This window comes from Eschrichtius robustus, chromosome 15, assembly GCF_028021215.1.
Source record: "Eschrichtius robustus isolate mEscRob2 chromosome 15, mEscRob2.pri, whole genome shotgun sequence".
Classification (NCBI taxonomy): domain Eukaryota; kingdom Metazoa; phylum Chordata; class Mammalia; order Artiodactyla; family Eschrichtiidae; genus Eschrichtius; species Eschrichtius robustus.
The window spans coordinates 17,035,328-17,052,723 of NC_090838.1; the positions used below are offsets into that span (position 1 = coordinate 17,035,328).

The following is a 17,396-nucleotide window of genomic DNA, read 5'->3' on the forward strand; positions in this document are numbered from 1 at the left end:
GTCGTAGAATAATGAAATTAAAAACTTCTCAGAGTGGTTTTACTGCCTCTGCTTGAAAGTGATGTGTTTTACCAGCCAGAACCAGTCACATGGCCTCATCTCACTTAAGGAGGTTGGGAAGTGCAGTTCCTGTAACTTGAGGCAGGAAAGGAGAATTGAATACTGATGATCACTGGTAAATTCTGCTACTGTTTTTCTCCCAGTTCTAATACATTAAGTTTAATCTTCATGCTAATACAAACCCCCTTGCCAAGGAAGACCACCTCAATCTTATCCAACAAGAGCTCTAAAGTTTAGGTGCTGTGCAATAACGGTCTCTCCATCAGATCTGGACGTGGCTCCTCTTGGACTGGAAACCTATGAACTCAAATGACATTCATCTCCTCCTTCCCCTACACGCTTTGTATATAATGGTAAAACAAGGCTAGGATAATTGTAATAAACATTCGCGTTCTGAAAAAAGAAAACTGAGAGTTACATAGCAGTTACTGGTCATTAGAAACTCTGAAATCCCACTGAGCAGACATAGTGTGAACCACCTATCTTGAAGGTAGAGAATATTCCTTATCCTCTGTCCCAGGAGAAATTCCCTTTTCCATTGTTCTCAGAGGCCTCCTAGCTCCATCTTCTGAAAGCTTTCTTTCCCTCTGTCTCTCATTATCTTCCATGTCCTTACCGGAAGTGGGCTTTGGGGAATAGGCCCTTCCTAACGATTATAACAGTTTATCAATCCACTATCTGCCTGCAGAAGTGTGAGGGCCCAAGGATCGTTTTGACAATGAACATTAACATTTATTGGATGCCTTCTATGTGATAGAAATCACACTAAGCAACTGCATGCATTTAATCCTCACAATGACCTCCAGAAATGGCATTATAATTACTCTTGTTGAAATTGCCCAGTGTTCCATAGCTAGTCCATAATGGAACTTGGATGCTACCCTGCTCTGTTCTGACACCAATCTGCAATGTCTCCCTTACTTCTATTGTCTTTATACCTCAGAGTTAAAGGAATTGTTTCAGGAATTGTTAAAAGTGATTCTTGGGGGTAGCTGGACATAATCAATACTTCTGACCAGTTCAAAGTCTCAAGGAATAACAGGCTTTTTCAGTCTAGGCTCCAAGTGTCTTTAGCAATATGATACTCCACACACACACATACGTACATACACACATGGTAGGGCTCTTACATATTTGAATCCATCCAGATCCATGTATCAGGAACCATACATTTCTTTACATGTTCTCAGGTCCAGTATTTTCTCTGATATTATTTATTTATCTGTTCTCTTACTTTTTTTCTATCCAAATTGATTTACTGAGACAATTTTGAATAGTGTAAGAAAAGGCTCCACTACAAATAAATCTGATCTTTACCACAAGGTATTTTAAATATTGATATTAATTTATTGGGCATTGACCTTTAATCTGATCTTTGTTTCAAGGCACTTAAGGCTTTTGAGAAGTTTTAACAAAAGATAGGAAGGCCTTTAATTTATTCATTGTTACATGGCTAAGTTCTTACAGATTTTTTACTTTCAAACTTTTTATAATATTCATCACTTGTATTTTGGGATCAAAAGCTGTCTGCTTCACCAATATTGCAAAACCTGGAATGCTTATAATTCCATCATTCCTTTCCATAGCCAATTATTTCCTGAGCTCATCACTTTCTTGAAACATCATATAAAATGTGGCCAATTTTATTCAAAACACACTAACGAAATTCTATTTTCCAACATTTTCCCTACGCTCTGAGTTCAAGAGGAAAAGTTCATCATTTATGTGCTCTAATTCTTAAATTACTCCAGGCAAGAGTTTTACCACTCTATCATGTATGACAAATGCTCTGCCACTTTTTGATATAAATCATCATATTTTAAGGCACCTATAACAGCAATGTCACATATTTTAGGTTTTTGTGATGACAGCACCCCACCTCCAGTGCTAATTCTCTGTATTAGGTAGGGATCTTGGTTCCCAAGATCATCCCTACGCTCAGTAATTCACTAAAAGGACTCATAGAACTCAGAAGTCATTGTACTCATGGTTATGGTTTATCACAGTGAAAAGATACAAGACAAAATCAGCAAAGGTGCATCAGCCAAGTCTGGAGGAAACCAGGAGCAAGCTTCCAACGGTTTTCTCCCCGTGGAGTCACCCAAGACACACAATTCTTCCTGCTATAAACTGTAACAAACATATGTGAAGTGTTGTCTACCAGGAAGTTTTCTTGAGGCTAAGTCTCAGGTTTTTATTGGGGGTTGACCATGTAAAAACACACTGCCTTCACGACTGACTGCAATTACCAAAACTAGAGACTGCCAAGAAGAAAGCAGGTGCCTACCATAAATCCCACTGTTTGCACGAACTGTCTGGATAAACTGGTAGAATTTCCTTCAAAGCTCCAGACATACAAAACACACTTATCAGAACATTTTAAACGTTCAATTGCCTGTAGCCCACCAAGGGCCAGTTGAGAAAATCAGCTTGTCTGGGAATGTACAAGTTTTAAGCAACTCAAACCTGATGAATTTACTGTTTCCTCCACATGCATATTAGAATATACTGTGATAACCAAAACAACCCTCTAATTTCATTGACTTAATACAACAAAAGCATTTCACCACCACTGCCTATCCCATTTATGTCAACTTTATTAAAAACCTGGAGGACTCTCCATGGCACTTGATTGCCCCTCAATAACCCATGTTGCTTCAGTTCTTTGGTTCTGCCAAGTGAGCATAAAGCTTTGTCTGCCACTGCAGTGGCAGAGGAAGAAGATGCTGGAGAACCCCATAGGGATCTTCATTGCATCAACCTGTAGCAGATGCTATTTTTGCTCTCATTTCATTGGTTTTCCCAGGGGTCTACCTAACTTCAAGGGACAGGGATTTTAGACTTGTATATGCCCAAGATGGAACAGAGAGCCAGTCGTCAATGAGAACTAGTGGTATCCGTCATATTTTCAAATTATCAGTATTGTGGATGTTAAATCTGTGAATGACAAAGAGCTCATACATTTAGTTTATAATCAGGAAAATCATTTAAAAAATTACTGAGAAGTTAAAAAAAGAAAAAGCAAGCCAACCAAGTGAACTAATGGGAACCGAAAGTTTCCGTTGAAATGAAAAAGTCTGTCCTCTTGTTTACTCAGATGTCAGTGTCAAATCTTTTGAAAAAGAATAGTACTTTCCCCCAAACTAGAGAGATACCATCTCCTAATAAAAACAAGTAAATATTTTAATTACTTTGAGAGCCTGTAGAAAAATCTGAGACAGTCTTCTAAGAGGAAAGAAAATTTCTCCACAGCCTGATGGTATAAACCCTCCTGAGGGGTAAAGGTGGAATTTCTACAAATTTTGAACAGGTTAGCTATTGAATGCTTTCTATGGGCCTGCCCTTTTGGTAAGAAATTTATATTTACATATATCAGATTAATTATTCCTCACAAAAATCTTTTGAAAGAAGCATTTTAACAACTCCATTTTACAGATAAAGAGTCTAGGATTAGACAGGTAAATCAGGTATATCAGGAAGAGTCAGAGTCAGAACGTAAACCCAGGTCTGTCTTGCTCTAAAACACATGCTTATAAACTACTAGGCAAATTTTTTGCTTGAAGGAAGAAGATGAGCTCAGAGACTTGAATGAGGCTGTGGTCACCAGGCATGGACAGATGAAGCAACTGAGAATATCATTCACTCTAAATAATTTTGCTGTCCTATTCATCTTCCAGCCATTATCATAAAAATGATGACCATGTGTCTGGAAATAAGGAAGTTTATTAACTATAATTTCTCTTATTTTTATGCTGACTTATTATCCAGCTTATCTTGATGTGTAGAGAATTGTGGTTCAAGGTAGGGCAGAACACATAAGGATGCAGAAGACATAGGAGGGCAGGGGATAAAAGAGGATAGGGGGTACAGAAGGTCAGAGCCTTGGGGATATAGCGGGGCCAATGGTAAAACAGGGCAGGCAAAGAAGAAATAGATAAGATTATTGCCCTAAAAGATTTTTATTGCTTAGTCAGAGAAATAGAATAGATGCATAAAAATGATAGCTAGCATCTTGAATTCACTTATTTTCTGCTAAAAGTCCAACTGATGATCAGAACAAGATATCACTCAAGGAAGAAGGTTATTATATATACTCTGATTCACAGACGATGTTGCAAAATGAGCCGATTAGGGAAGGAAATGACCAAAATTATGAAGGGTCAGTATGGTAAATTTGGTAGAACATGGAATCCAGAATCAGATTTGAAATGAACTTTTCCCTCTTTACATGACTTTAAGTTATTGCAATGTTTTTAGCCTCAATCGTTATCTGTAAAGTGTGGGTAATAATACCTACATCTCAGGTTTGGTGTAGCATTAAATGAAGTAATGTATATAACATGCCCTGCACCTTTCCTGAAACAATGTATCTGTTCTTCCTCATCTTTGCTTCAAGCCTGGAATGATCACTGTTCCTCTGCCAATCAACCCCTTAATTAAAGAAACATTTACTGAATTCTTGCTAGATAGTATTCAGTCCTCTAGTTGTTTCAGATTGAGTGGTGAGCAAACCAGGTTTCTGCTTTCTTAGAGTTTATATTTTGTGGGAGTCATAAAAAGCAGAGTAACTAAATAACGACACATGCTTATTTCACATGTTGATACATTTTATGAGGTATTAAAAGTGTGATGTGATAGTGAAGGGTAGAGGGGTGTACAACCTCTCTGATAAGGTGATACCTGAATGAGGGGAAATGGAGATGACTTTTTCCAGGGGGAATAACATGTGTAAAGACACAAATTTGATGGCTGAGCTTCAAGTATTGGTGGAAGGAAAGAGTGGCCGGAGCTTAGTAAACATGGGGGAGAATGATAGGAGAGAGGCTGGCATGAAGGCATGATCCAGAAGACATAGGTTGTTTTAAACCTCAGTAAAGTGTCTGGGTTTATTCTCAGGAGCAGCTGTGACAACGACAGAGAGCCCATGCCAAGGACCCAAGGAGGAGGTGCTGTGGGAGAAACCCTGTGGGCAGATGGTGAGGACTCAGTGCCATGATTGGGAATTTAAACAGCCTCCTATGATCACTTCCGAGCTAGATCCAGCTCTTCCCCAGCAGCCCAGAACCTTTTTCTTGCTTGACCAGATGTGATCATTAGACAGTTCACAGTTTTCTCGGCACATTTTTTTTTTCCAGGCCATTGAAATATGTAGCCTGGTCCAGCCATGCTGAATTTTCATTCCAATGAATAAAATCCCTTTCACTGCCTCTCTGACTGTCCCTTCTGCAATTTCCTGGATGTTTCTCCTATTTGGTTCCTAGTCATGCCTCTGTTACTGTTTTCATTATTTTAAAAATGGAGAGGATGTGTTTCTGCTGAAGTTGCCCAATCTTGTTTTCACTCTATTGGACTCCAAAGTGTGCTGTCTGGGTGCCGGCAGATGGGTGAGGCAGAAAAGCCACTGATTTGATTTTCCCTTTCAATTTTCAGATCTTTGACTGCTTGCCTGGTTTTGTTTTCTCTCCTAACTGTGCATCTAAATATATGCCTTTCCTTTCTCTCGAGGTAATCCTTTTTATTGCTTTTACCTGTAACATTTGCCTTTGATGGTTTCTGGATATGCCTTTAGGATCAAAGATGTTCTGTTCTATGCTTAGTTATCATGTCTGTGCTTTAACTTAGTTATTTCCTTTTGTACTGTGATTTCTATTTTTGGCTTCTTTTTCTCAGCTTTCTCTTTTTAGAGATTCTTTTACTTAGGGTGTCACAATAGGGTTTTTCAAATAAACTTTTTGGCCTCCAGAACTTTTAATGTGTCAGATGGTATCTTACTGTTGGTGTTTTGAAAGAAAAACACCACCTCAGAGAGGCTCAGTATTCCCACACAAGTTCTGTGTTTTTCCTCCTGTTTTAACACCCTGCAATCAATTAGTTGGTATACACTCCCTAAATCAGGTCTCCACTGAAGCCGAAAAGCAGCTACCCAACCGTTGTGCAGTAAATCTAAGAAGCCTGCTCAAGTAAGTGTCTTTAGGAAATTTAAAATAATTTCCTGCTACTGCTCCCTTACTTCCCAGAAATCAAAACAATCACAGGAATTCAAAATGCCATGTCACATGTCCACGATGGTGCCAGAGTGCACACAAATTGTATGTTTATGAAAGGACATCTTCCTAGCTAAATATCTGGAATCTCTCTATATTGTATAATTGCCATCTTTATTATTTCCTCCTTCTGTTTTAAGTTTTTAAGGACACCTAGTTTTCCTTGTTAGCTGACAGAGTTTACCCTCAGCTATATATATTGTGTTTTGTAACAATACTTATTCATTTATGTTTGTCTAAATTATTTGCAGTTTTCATGCTTTAATATACTTTTCAATGACATATAGGGTTGACTTCTATGGACATGCACCGTTCCTTTTTCATATAAGTTTTGTTCAGTTTTGACCCCAGATTTCAAGTAAACATTTAAAGTTTGTCATGAAATATATCATACTTACATCTCTAGGTATTTCTACAATTTGCTGGTTGAAGAGTGGTATTGATAAAATTATAGATAGACATTAGTATGCATCGGCACCCTATTTCATTTTGTTTGAATGCATATATTTTCATCATTATAAAAACAATATAACCACAGTGTAAAATTATGAGAAATTTAAAAATGAAAACTTACTATCTTAATGTAATCATACTATCTTACTCTAAACACTGCTTGAACTTCAGATCATATAGGTTCAGTTCTTGGGATGCTTATGATGCTGCTATACATCCAGAACTTGCTAGATCCTGGGAAGATAAAGAAGAAATGGAACAGTCTCTGAGCTCACAAAAGGGTCCCAGTGGAGATGGAAGCCTCCTACAAAGCCAACAAAGAGACCACCTTATAATAATGTGTCAGAGTCTAGGATAGAACTGTTAGCAGGAACCTTAGGTGTACATAGAAAGGAAGTAGAGATAGAGTCTCAGAAAAGATAATTCCTGGATGTTATCTTAAGGAATAAGTTGGGCTGCCTCAAAATAGGAAGGACAGGAAGATCATTCCAGGAAAAAGAAATATACAAATCAAAGCTCATACCACAGCTTTACTTGGAGTACTATAAATAATTCACTGTTGCAGGAATATAACCTAAGTGGTGAGAAATATTAGACATTAAATTTTTGGCCACTTCAATCTAGTCTGTGCATCACACTTTTGAAAATAGTTTTAATCAGAGGATTAAATATATATATACATATGGCTGGGTGTGTGGCATATTGCATTTAATATAAAGTCATATGGCTACATTGCATTTTATTTAACAATTACTGTTGCATATTACATATTGTTAAATATAAATTTAAAATAAATATTGTTCAATATTAAATATTATTAAATATTGTTAAATAAATAAAATAATATTATGGCTACTGCTCAAATTAATATCATTAATCTCAGGTTTTTGTTTTTATTTTGAGTAGCCTGGATTATTCCTTTAGAGTATGTTTCAAGGCTTAATCTAACAAAACATAAAACACCTTCATGTGTTTTGTGTTTTATGTTATCACGGCTCTTGATATATATTAGAACTTACTTAATAAGGTGGTTTTTGCACAATTTAACCTCCCATCCACAATGCAAGTTTGAATTCATACATTTCCCAACAGCCACTGCTAACACTGGTGATTTTTTTCCCCCTTAAGTTTTGCTAATTTATTTGGCAGAATATATCTTAGTCTTTAGTATCAGTCCTTGTGGTACAATGAGAATTATTCTCATGTCTTAATGATGCTATAAGGATTAAGTAATGAATGAAAATTGCCTAACACACTGGCACACGTAAGTGTTCGATAAATTATGGCTATCATGTTATTGTTATCACTCTGACTAATAAAGACTATCTTGATCTATTTTTTTTCTCTTCCTGGATCTACTGGGGAATTAATAACTTAATCAATACTTAATGCTCATGTTAGAAAGCATTTTTATTTTATACTAGTGACTGACCACCAGCACACAAAGCCCACAACTAAGATGAGGTGCAAATGTAATGCAACGATTTCAAATCTCCCCCAAAATATCAGGCCATGTAGACTCTTTAGCTTCATTACAATTTAGTCAAATTCCTAAGGTTCAAATCAAGGAAAAATAAATAATGTTACCAAATGGATTGCCACATTCTAGGGAGGGAAAATGACTCTTATCTCTGTATTCTATATCAAAAATCTTCACTTGTACTAGAAAATATAAAAAAGTGGAAGTGAATCAAGTGTCTTAAATACAAGATCAGTTAAAGAAAAATGATGGAAGGAAAAATGTGGAAATAAATGTGTACTTTGTAGATATTATGAGATTGAGCTTTAAGCACCTGTGTATAATCTTCATGTTGGCCAAAAATGTTAGGCTGAGCTATAAAAACAAACAATTAAATAAAAACAACATTATAAAAAAAAGAACATATCAGTGTAAAGCATATCAAAGAACATATCACTGATAGTTACAGCAGTGGTACATTTTGTTTCCTTTCCTGAATAACCCAATCTCTCCTTTTTTTAATAGTCAGGTTTATTGAAATAACATTTACATATAGTAAAATTCACCCTTTTTAGGTATTTATCTCAAAGCATTTGTCCATTCAACCTAAGCTGTCAAATTTATAGTCATAATGTTGTTCATAATGTTCCTGTATATTTTAATGTCGTTGGATCTGAGGTGGTTCCCTCTTTTATTCTTGACATTGGTAATTTGTATCTTCTTTTTTTCTTAATTAGTCTGGCCAGAGTTTTATCAATTTTATTATTGATCTTTTCAGTTTTGGTTTTTTGAATTTCTGTATTTATTTTATATTTTGAGTTTTACTGATTTTTGCTCTTTTATTTTTTTTTGAATTTAATTTGCTCTTCTTTTTCTACTTTCTTAAGTTGAATCTCCGAAGATTGATTAGAAACATTTCTTTTTTTCCCGGTGTTACCAATTTTTTCTAAGCACCACTTAAACCGATCACATAAATATTGATATGTTGTATTTTTCACTTTCATTTAATTCAAAATCTCTCCTAATCTCTTTTTTGTTTTCTTCTTTGACACAGGATTTATGCAGGGGTATATTTTTAAAGTTCAAAATATTTGATAATTTTCCAATTATTATCTATTGATTTCTAGTTTCATTCCATTGTGGTCTGAGGATATATGTTGTGCAGTTTCATTCTAGAATCTGTGTCACAGAATATGATCTATCTTGGTGAATAGTGTGTGTGCACTTGAAAAAAAATGTATTCTTCTGTTTTTAGGTTTCTGCCCTCTGTCCTGTAAATGTTAAGTAGGTCAAGTTAGTTGATAGTGTTGTTCTTACTGATTTTTACTTTACTTATCCTATCAATTACTGAGATATCTCCAACTATAATTGTAGATTTTATACTAGTGATTTTTAAAATGCCATGTGTAGTGGCACTGATTCTTAATGTCTAATAAATTAGCAAACTTTTTATATTTGCTTAAAGCCACATAATTAGCCAAAATGTGTCTGCTAAATTCAGTGTAATTTGGGTTTTAGTCACAATAAGAAGCATCAGATACTTTTCACTGAGCAACAAATAATAGCAACTATTTATGTGTTCACAGATAATATAATCAAAGACATATTTTGGTATTTGGGGATCTGTCCCTATTTTTAAAACTTTCTAAATATCACTAACCAAAAAGCAAGACACTAGAATTCTTCTGACATTAAGATCCTGGGCAATGACTTTTAGAAAATTCCCATTTTAAGGCTTAATTGCATCAGCTGTAAAAGAACAAAGGTCAGCTAAATGAGATTTTAAGACTGCTTTCTGTGACCTCATCCTCTTCATCAAAATCAGCATACTTATTTTATTTACAATGTTTTATTTTTAGGGCCTACCACTTTTTTTCTATGCGGTAACTTACCAAAATGAGCCTCACTTTGTCAATTACAAAATAAGACCATAACACAGCCCTACCTATATACCAGGAAGTTGTAATAAATGAGAAGATAACTAGAAAATTTATTTTGCCCCGGTCAAGAATTGTATACAACCAAGGTGATATTATCATAATGATCATTATCTGCCAAAAACACTGACATGGTAGTGAAAGTTGCTACTTTCCTCTGAAATACACAAAATAACACTTCTGCCCCAGAAACTTAATTATACCTGTCCTATCATTTTGTATAAGTCTTTGAATGGTCTTACATTGTTTCTACCTCAGCATTTCATGATCTTTCCTTCCCTAGGCAGCTAATTAAATCGGTGATGGAACTGTTCAATTCATACTAGGGCAATCAGGAATTTCTGTTTCTTCTCAACTAGTTCCCTCACATAATTGCACAGTTTCTTTTTCTAGAATCTCAAAGAAGCAAGATTGAATGAACTTAATGGCTTACTTTCAGAGCCACGAACAGAACTGACTTCTCAAGATTTTGGCCAACTGGCATCCATCTGAATGGAAGATGGTTTGACTGGTCAAAACTGAGCTAGAGGGACTTCCCTGGTGGTGCAGTGGCTAAGAAACCACCTGCCAATGCAGGGGACACAGGTTTGAGCCCTGGTCCGGGAAGATCCCACTTGCCGCGGAGCAACTAAGCCCGCAAGCCACAACTACTGAGCCTGTGAGCCACAACTACTGAAGCCCGCGTGCCTAGAGCCCCTGCTCCGCAACAAGAGAAGCCACCACGATGAGAAGCCCGAGCACCACAACGAAGAGTAACCCCCGCTCGCTGCAACTAGAGAAAGCCGGCACGCAGCAACAAGGACCCAATGCAGCCAAAAATAAATACATTAATTAATTATTTAAAAAATGAGCTAGACTGTGCCCTAATGTGGCTTTTGATTAATCTACTCGAATGCTTCTGAATTTGTGCCATCTACTTTAAAAAGAAATCGAAAGCATGATTTCTTATTTTTCATCCAGAGAGGATTAGTGGAGAGGAAATTAAGTTCCCTCATCTAAGTAAGTACCTCAGGGAACTATTCACCTATCAATGTATAGGAGAGTTTCAGCCTGTAGCTTACCCAATTTCATTAGCATTAATGGGAGTTTTTTGTGAAATCCTGTGTGAATCATCGCTTTAGGAGTTCTGTAAGAGTATGTTGATTACTGTTATTTTTGTAATGGCTCTGTTCTGCAGTTCCAACTTTTAACTCATTAGGCTTGCAATAGATGCTAAATTTTGGAAGGAATCAGACTTGGACTTCTGAAGGTAATTAAATCAGAGCAGTATCACATAGAATCATTCACCATTGTGAATGTTAGACGCTGTTACGTGTTAGGTCCCAAGCGTTCTACTGGCTTGCTGTCTACAGTGTGCGAAGACTGAAATTTAAGTTGTTAGCTCTCACCTAATTATGTTATGTTTTATTACTGTGTACTCATCTACGAATATTCTTACTAAAGCCCTTTCTTTTCTTCGTTGATGGGCCATGAATTCTGCACCCATTCGGATGATCCTTCAAGCACCCTGCCTTCCCTTTTACTCGGCTTCATAATATTTAGTGACCTTTATATAGCATGAAAAGAGAATTTGTGTCCAAACCTGGGCAATTTTGAAAATGAAAAGGGGAATTGGTGGAGGATGGGGAGACTTGAGTGCACATGTGCAAACGCCCAGTGACGCGCAGGGAGACCCGAGCAAGCCGGAGCCCCTTGAGCCTGTGAGGTCTGCGTGCCTGAAAGGAAGATGCGCAGAGAAGCCCAGCCGGAGGGGTATCCCTAATGCCTCTAGGGGTCCTGCTTCTTTCACCCCCCCAGAAACCTCCTCCAGACCTAGTGTGTTCCTGAGCCCCAGAGGCCTGGGATATGAGTGGTTTGGGAATTCAGAGGAAGAAGCGATGACTTCTGAGAAAATTCAGATGAACTACCTGGCGAATGACAAAGAAAGCACAGAAATCTGATAGCGTTTCTCTTTCTTTGATGAAAGCCTCGTTTTCTGCGTAATGAGGGATATATGTTGTGGAAGAAGTAGCAGAGAATTCACAGAGATGCCATCAAATCCGGACCGTGATGCTGGTGTAAGTGAACATTCAGGTGGTTGGAGCAGGATTCAGTTTCAGATGAATTCTCTGGAATTTTAAGTTGAGTCTCGATTCAGAAGATGATAGCTTTAGTGCGGAAGAATAACTCTCCAGAAAGATGGCGAGGTATATCAAGTTCCTGTACATCAGACATGGAAGAGTGATACAGACTCACTTGAAGAAGATCCTGAAATGTCTTTAATTGACTACTGGAAGTGTACTTTATGAAATGAAATAAACCCTCCCCTTCCACTGCCTTGCAACAGATGTTGGACCTTTTGTGAGACTGAGCTTCCTGAAGATAAAGGGAAAATGTCAGAGAAAGCCAGTCTAGAAAACTCAACACAAGGAGAAGAGGGATTTGATGTTCCTGATTGGGAAAAAACAAAACACAAAAAACAAAACCCTACAGTGAATGATTTCAGAGTCATACGCTGAAGAAAATGATAAAATTCACCTGAGCCTCCCAGTTCCAAGAAGGTGAGCATTATTCTCAGCCATCAACCCTTATAGCACCACTTCTAACAGCCAGGAAGATGTCAATGAGTTTGAGACAAAGAGGAGAGTATGGAATCTAGCTTTCCTCTTAATGTCATTGATCTTTGTGTGATTTGCCACAGTCCACCTAAAAATAGTTGCATCCTCCGTGGCAACACAGGACATCTTATGGAATGTTTCACATGTACAAAGAACCTTTAAAAAGTATGCAAGATGAGTAACTTCTAGAGATTTGCTGTACAAAATAGTTTATATATATGTATATACATATACATATGTAGTTAACAACACAGTATTGTGCACTTAAAATATGTTGAGGGTAGATCTCATGTTAAGTGTTCTTACACACAAACAAGAACATAAGGAAATTGTTGGAGGTGATGGATTTGGTTAGTACCTTGATCGTGGTGATAACATTACAGGTGTATGCTTACATCCAAACTCATCAAAATGTATACATTAAATATGTGCAATTCTTTTGTATATCAATTATACCTCAAAAAGCTTTAAAAAAGAGAGAGAAGTAAGCCTTGCTCAGTATGAAGACAGCTAATTCAAATGATTCTGCCAATTTATTTCCCTGAGTTGACCTATCCATAAAAGTAGCATTATATATTTCTAACCATATAACCCTAAACATATAGACAACCATAAAAAGTGCCTTTATTTTTTTACATATATCAAAGCAAGAAAGTATCTCAGTCCATGTATATTTTTTCTCTTAATAGTATAATTTACCTACTTTGGTGGGGATAGTGAATATTTGCTTTCAGTTAGGAAAATGTAACTTCTTCTGTTTATATTTTATATTTGGATTTTAATATAATTTGAATTGGATATACCGCTCATCCTTTACCCCTACTCCTTATGTTTTAAATCTTATCTACTTTCTATGAAATGAGAAGTATCTGAGATATATATGTGTGTGTGTGTGTGTGTGTCTGTATATACACATATATAGAGCATTTAAATGTAACTTATTTAGTACTTTTCGTGTAAGGAGAAAAATTTTGTGTGAAATATTCAATATTAATATTTAGATACCCTTTAATCTTGTGAGTCTTAGTTTCTCTGCTCTTTCAGAGCCTCTTAAAATACTCTTTCCAGATAAAAAAATAAATTGGTAGTTATATTTGGTGTTATGTAGTTAAATTGTACTTCTTTTTCTTTGGCTACTTTAGTATATAAAGAATTGGTGGTAAAGACGTTGTCGATTGAGAAGTCTTTGAGAATAATCATAATTTATCCACAAGACAAAACTTTCTAAGGCTCCATAGTAGAATATGGAGTTGTCCTGGTGGGAGGGAGGCTCAACTCTGTATATCAGGCCTTTTTTCACACTCAGTTTCAGGATTTAGTGGAATCTATTGTTTCCTCTAAGTTGAAAACAAATCTAAGACACTCTGAAGTACCCTCTTGGTCTGGATTCCATGGTTCCTGGCAGTTTCCTAGGTTTCAGACATTCGCTTAAGGCTAGTTCTAGAAACCAGTGAATTTGGAAAGATGAATTCAGAAATGTGATAACAGAAAAAAATGTTCATTTTAAAACTAGCCAGAAAGGTCGTAGCTTTTTTCTGAATTATCCAAAAATTATGTATCACTTTTCTTCAAGAAAGACAGGGTCAGAACATAGGATTCTAAAGTATCTCTCGAACTGTGTACATCAACTTCTTGATTTATGTTTAAATGTGAGTCATATTTGAAGCAAAGTAGCACAGGTTACCATTTTCATTTAGGTTCCAGTGTTTCTCTCCTGTATATGACAGTTGTACGTACTTAGGTGAGGGCAATAAAATCAACTGAACTGTAAGTTTAGAATAGAACTGAGGGGTCATTTTGCACAGCAACTTGTATGCTAGTCACTGACAGAACATGGCTATTATAAATTTCAAAAACAAAAATACACACTCACACACACTCACACAAACACGACTTACCATGTATGCATATGTAAGTAGGAAACAAACGGCTGAAGAGATCAGTCCTTAGGCATAGAGTGATACTCAAATACAGTAGAGCTTTATTAGTTTGTAATTTGTAATATATCAAATAGAACAAAGTAGAATTCATCCTTTCTGTGGAAAGTTGGTGGTAATAATGAGACTATAAACAATGTATATCCAGGGTATATGCATGTAATGATTATACTATTTATAAAATACTCATATCTATGTGAAAATGGAGTCTCATTCCACATGCCTATGGATTACTAATGTAGTCTCGATTACATTTTAGGTTTAGTATTCATATTTATTGATTTACAAATAAATACATGATTTATTAAGTGCTTGATTAAGAAAAATCTGAAAGGGGGACCATTAATGATTATGTAAGGATGACAAGCATAAAATGAGTCACCTTACCTCTAACCCCAACCTTCTGATATACCCCCTCACCCTGGTACACCCCTGGTCCTTAAATTCTGGAAAAGTTTCACTTATATAAAAACCCTAGTTTTTTAATACAACTTTCTACCCTACAAGTTCTCCAGTTAGTATTATTCCCAACGCATCTGTATCCTATTCTACTCCTGTCCACATCCTTCTCAATTTTGAATAGACTTCAAGTCGACCCACTCTCTGATATCCTCCTTTCACTTGGTCTATTGTCATTCTCTCGCACCCACCTTACAGAACACTGATTTTGGACTACACCAATTGTCCTTCCTTAATCAAGAACCAGGCTAGGTACACTGTTCAGAGAAGAATGAGCGCCTCACAAAGTACTGTTCCTTTAAATATATTTTCACTAACATGAAATAGGCCCTCAAGACCCTCTGGCAATCCTGTTCTCTTATCACTACACTGGTTATTTGAAGGACGTCTCCCTTAAGCCTTCTACATTCTACCTCTTACTTCAGAGAAAATAAATGCCATTTAAATTGGAAATGTGTCAACGCCAGACCCACAAAGGTAAATGAACCTGGACCCTTATTTTTGTCTTTTACACTCACCACAGTGTAAGAGAGACTTTCCTCCTTTGTAAGATTAATTCATTCACTTCCGTTCTGGAATCTATAGCTTTCTACTTTCCAAGAGACCTTGCTACATTGATTGTTCCCTCTTTTAAAGAAAACAATTAGCTAACATGGGTTGAAAGTATATTGACACACATTTACAGATGAAAAGACTGAGACCGGGACAAATGTCCAAAGTCATGCTGCTTGAAAATGGAAGAGCTAGAATGGAGGTTGACATGTGTGACACCATTGATAGAGGAATTATTTGCTACCATATATTGACTGCATCACATAATCATTTAAACAGCCTCAGCTCTCTCTCATCCTAAATATAATCTTGGAATCAGTGTCTACTCTTCCTGTCTCTCATTTTCGTATCTCCCATTTACTCATTCGTTCACAAGAATCAGGCTTTACCTTGCTAGGTTCCTCTGACAGCTCAATTTCGCTGTGATCATCTCTGAGCTCCTTGCTGTCAAAACCACTTCTCCATTCTGAGTCTTACTTGATATTTGATGTTTTTAATCACTCAATGTTTTAAAAAATGTTCTTTCACTGGGCTCTGTGACATCACAAGTTTTAGCTTTCCTTCTACCTCTGGCTGTTCTTTCTTGGTTTCCGTCATATATTCCTATTTCCTTAAATGGTTCTCAATTATTGATTGTCAATAGGATTTAGTCCTTGGCCACATCATCTGTTATGATGACCTAGATGAGTACCTGTTTTGCAGAGCTTCCCAGAAATGCAAGGAAAGTCTGTTTGAGCTCTTATTCACCACCATCACCTCCACCCTCTCACATACACTTAAAATTTTAGAGTTTTCTCTTTTAATATGGGCAGTGCAAATCTTGAACTACTTACTAACTGGCACTGTGGCTGAGGAAGTATTTTGGTGGCCACCCTTAAATATGAAGGGTGCTGTCTTTTTGGTTCCTCAATCTGCTGCTGGGATTTCTCACACCCACTTCTGATGCAGCCTGACAAGCCGATTTTCACTCCTATTTTACCTTTTCATCATCTCCCTTCAGTGTTTCTAGTGCTAAGGTGGAAACCATTGTCATGTGCAGCCCTTTTCTTCATTAGACATTGCAGGTGTCCAGATAACAGTTTGAGTTCTTGAAAATATCTGCCAATTTGTGGGTTGTGGGGCTGCAGTGATCGTTCTCAATTTTATAGAAACTATAAAGTGTGACTTATAAATAATAATCATAGGAGTTTTGTGGTTTAAGACTGAGGTCTGTGAATCCTCTAACTTGCAGATCTGTTTGCATTCCTGACTCTTCTCCAGTTTGGATCTGCAAACATCAGTAGCTGTGCAACAAAGGTACTCTCACTGGTAATTCAGCATGAGTGGTGTTAACACACAGGGTTGACACCAGTTAACTTAGGGAACAGACTTGGCTTCATGGCCAGCATGGACCTGTTTACTGGCAAACGGAGAACAGGTGTGATGTCTAATAAGCAAGTGCTGAGATATAACATTAGCAAATTTTGCTGCCAAGTTCTTGACTTCGTCTTAACCCAAAGGCAATTACGGTATTCAGTGAAGAAACGGTATAGGATAGAGAGTACTTCTCTTTAATTAGATTTCTTTGCCCATTATTTGCCCACCCTTTATCTTTTATTTCCCAAGGTACTATTTTAGTCACTACAGAACAGAGATAGGGGACTAAGGAAGAAAGGAAAATTTAGTTGAAATTCAAGAAGAAAGTACAGGCTAAGGCCGAAAGTCCTAGGGTACCAGGTAGTCTGACATGGACGTCTGTGCATATCTATATTGCTGTACAGAGAGCACTACTAACTTTTCAGTATCCCCTTTTAGAGAGTAAGATTTTCAGAAAAAAAGGGACATTTCTTTACTAGTCTAAATAAACCACAGTGTCCAGCATTGTGGCTAATCCAGAGTAGTCAATAAATGTTTATATT

General features: G+C 36.8%; 1 pseudogene; it reads left to right on the forward strand.

Moving 5' to 3' along the window:
• The first annotated feature begins 11,551 nt into the window (after positions 1–11,551).
• LOC137777333 (E3 ubiquitin-protein ligase Mdm2 pseudogene) lies at positions 11,552–13,111 on the forward strand (annotated as a pseudogene).
• Positions 13,112–17,396: the final 4,285 nt, after the last annotated feature.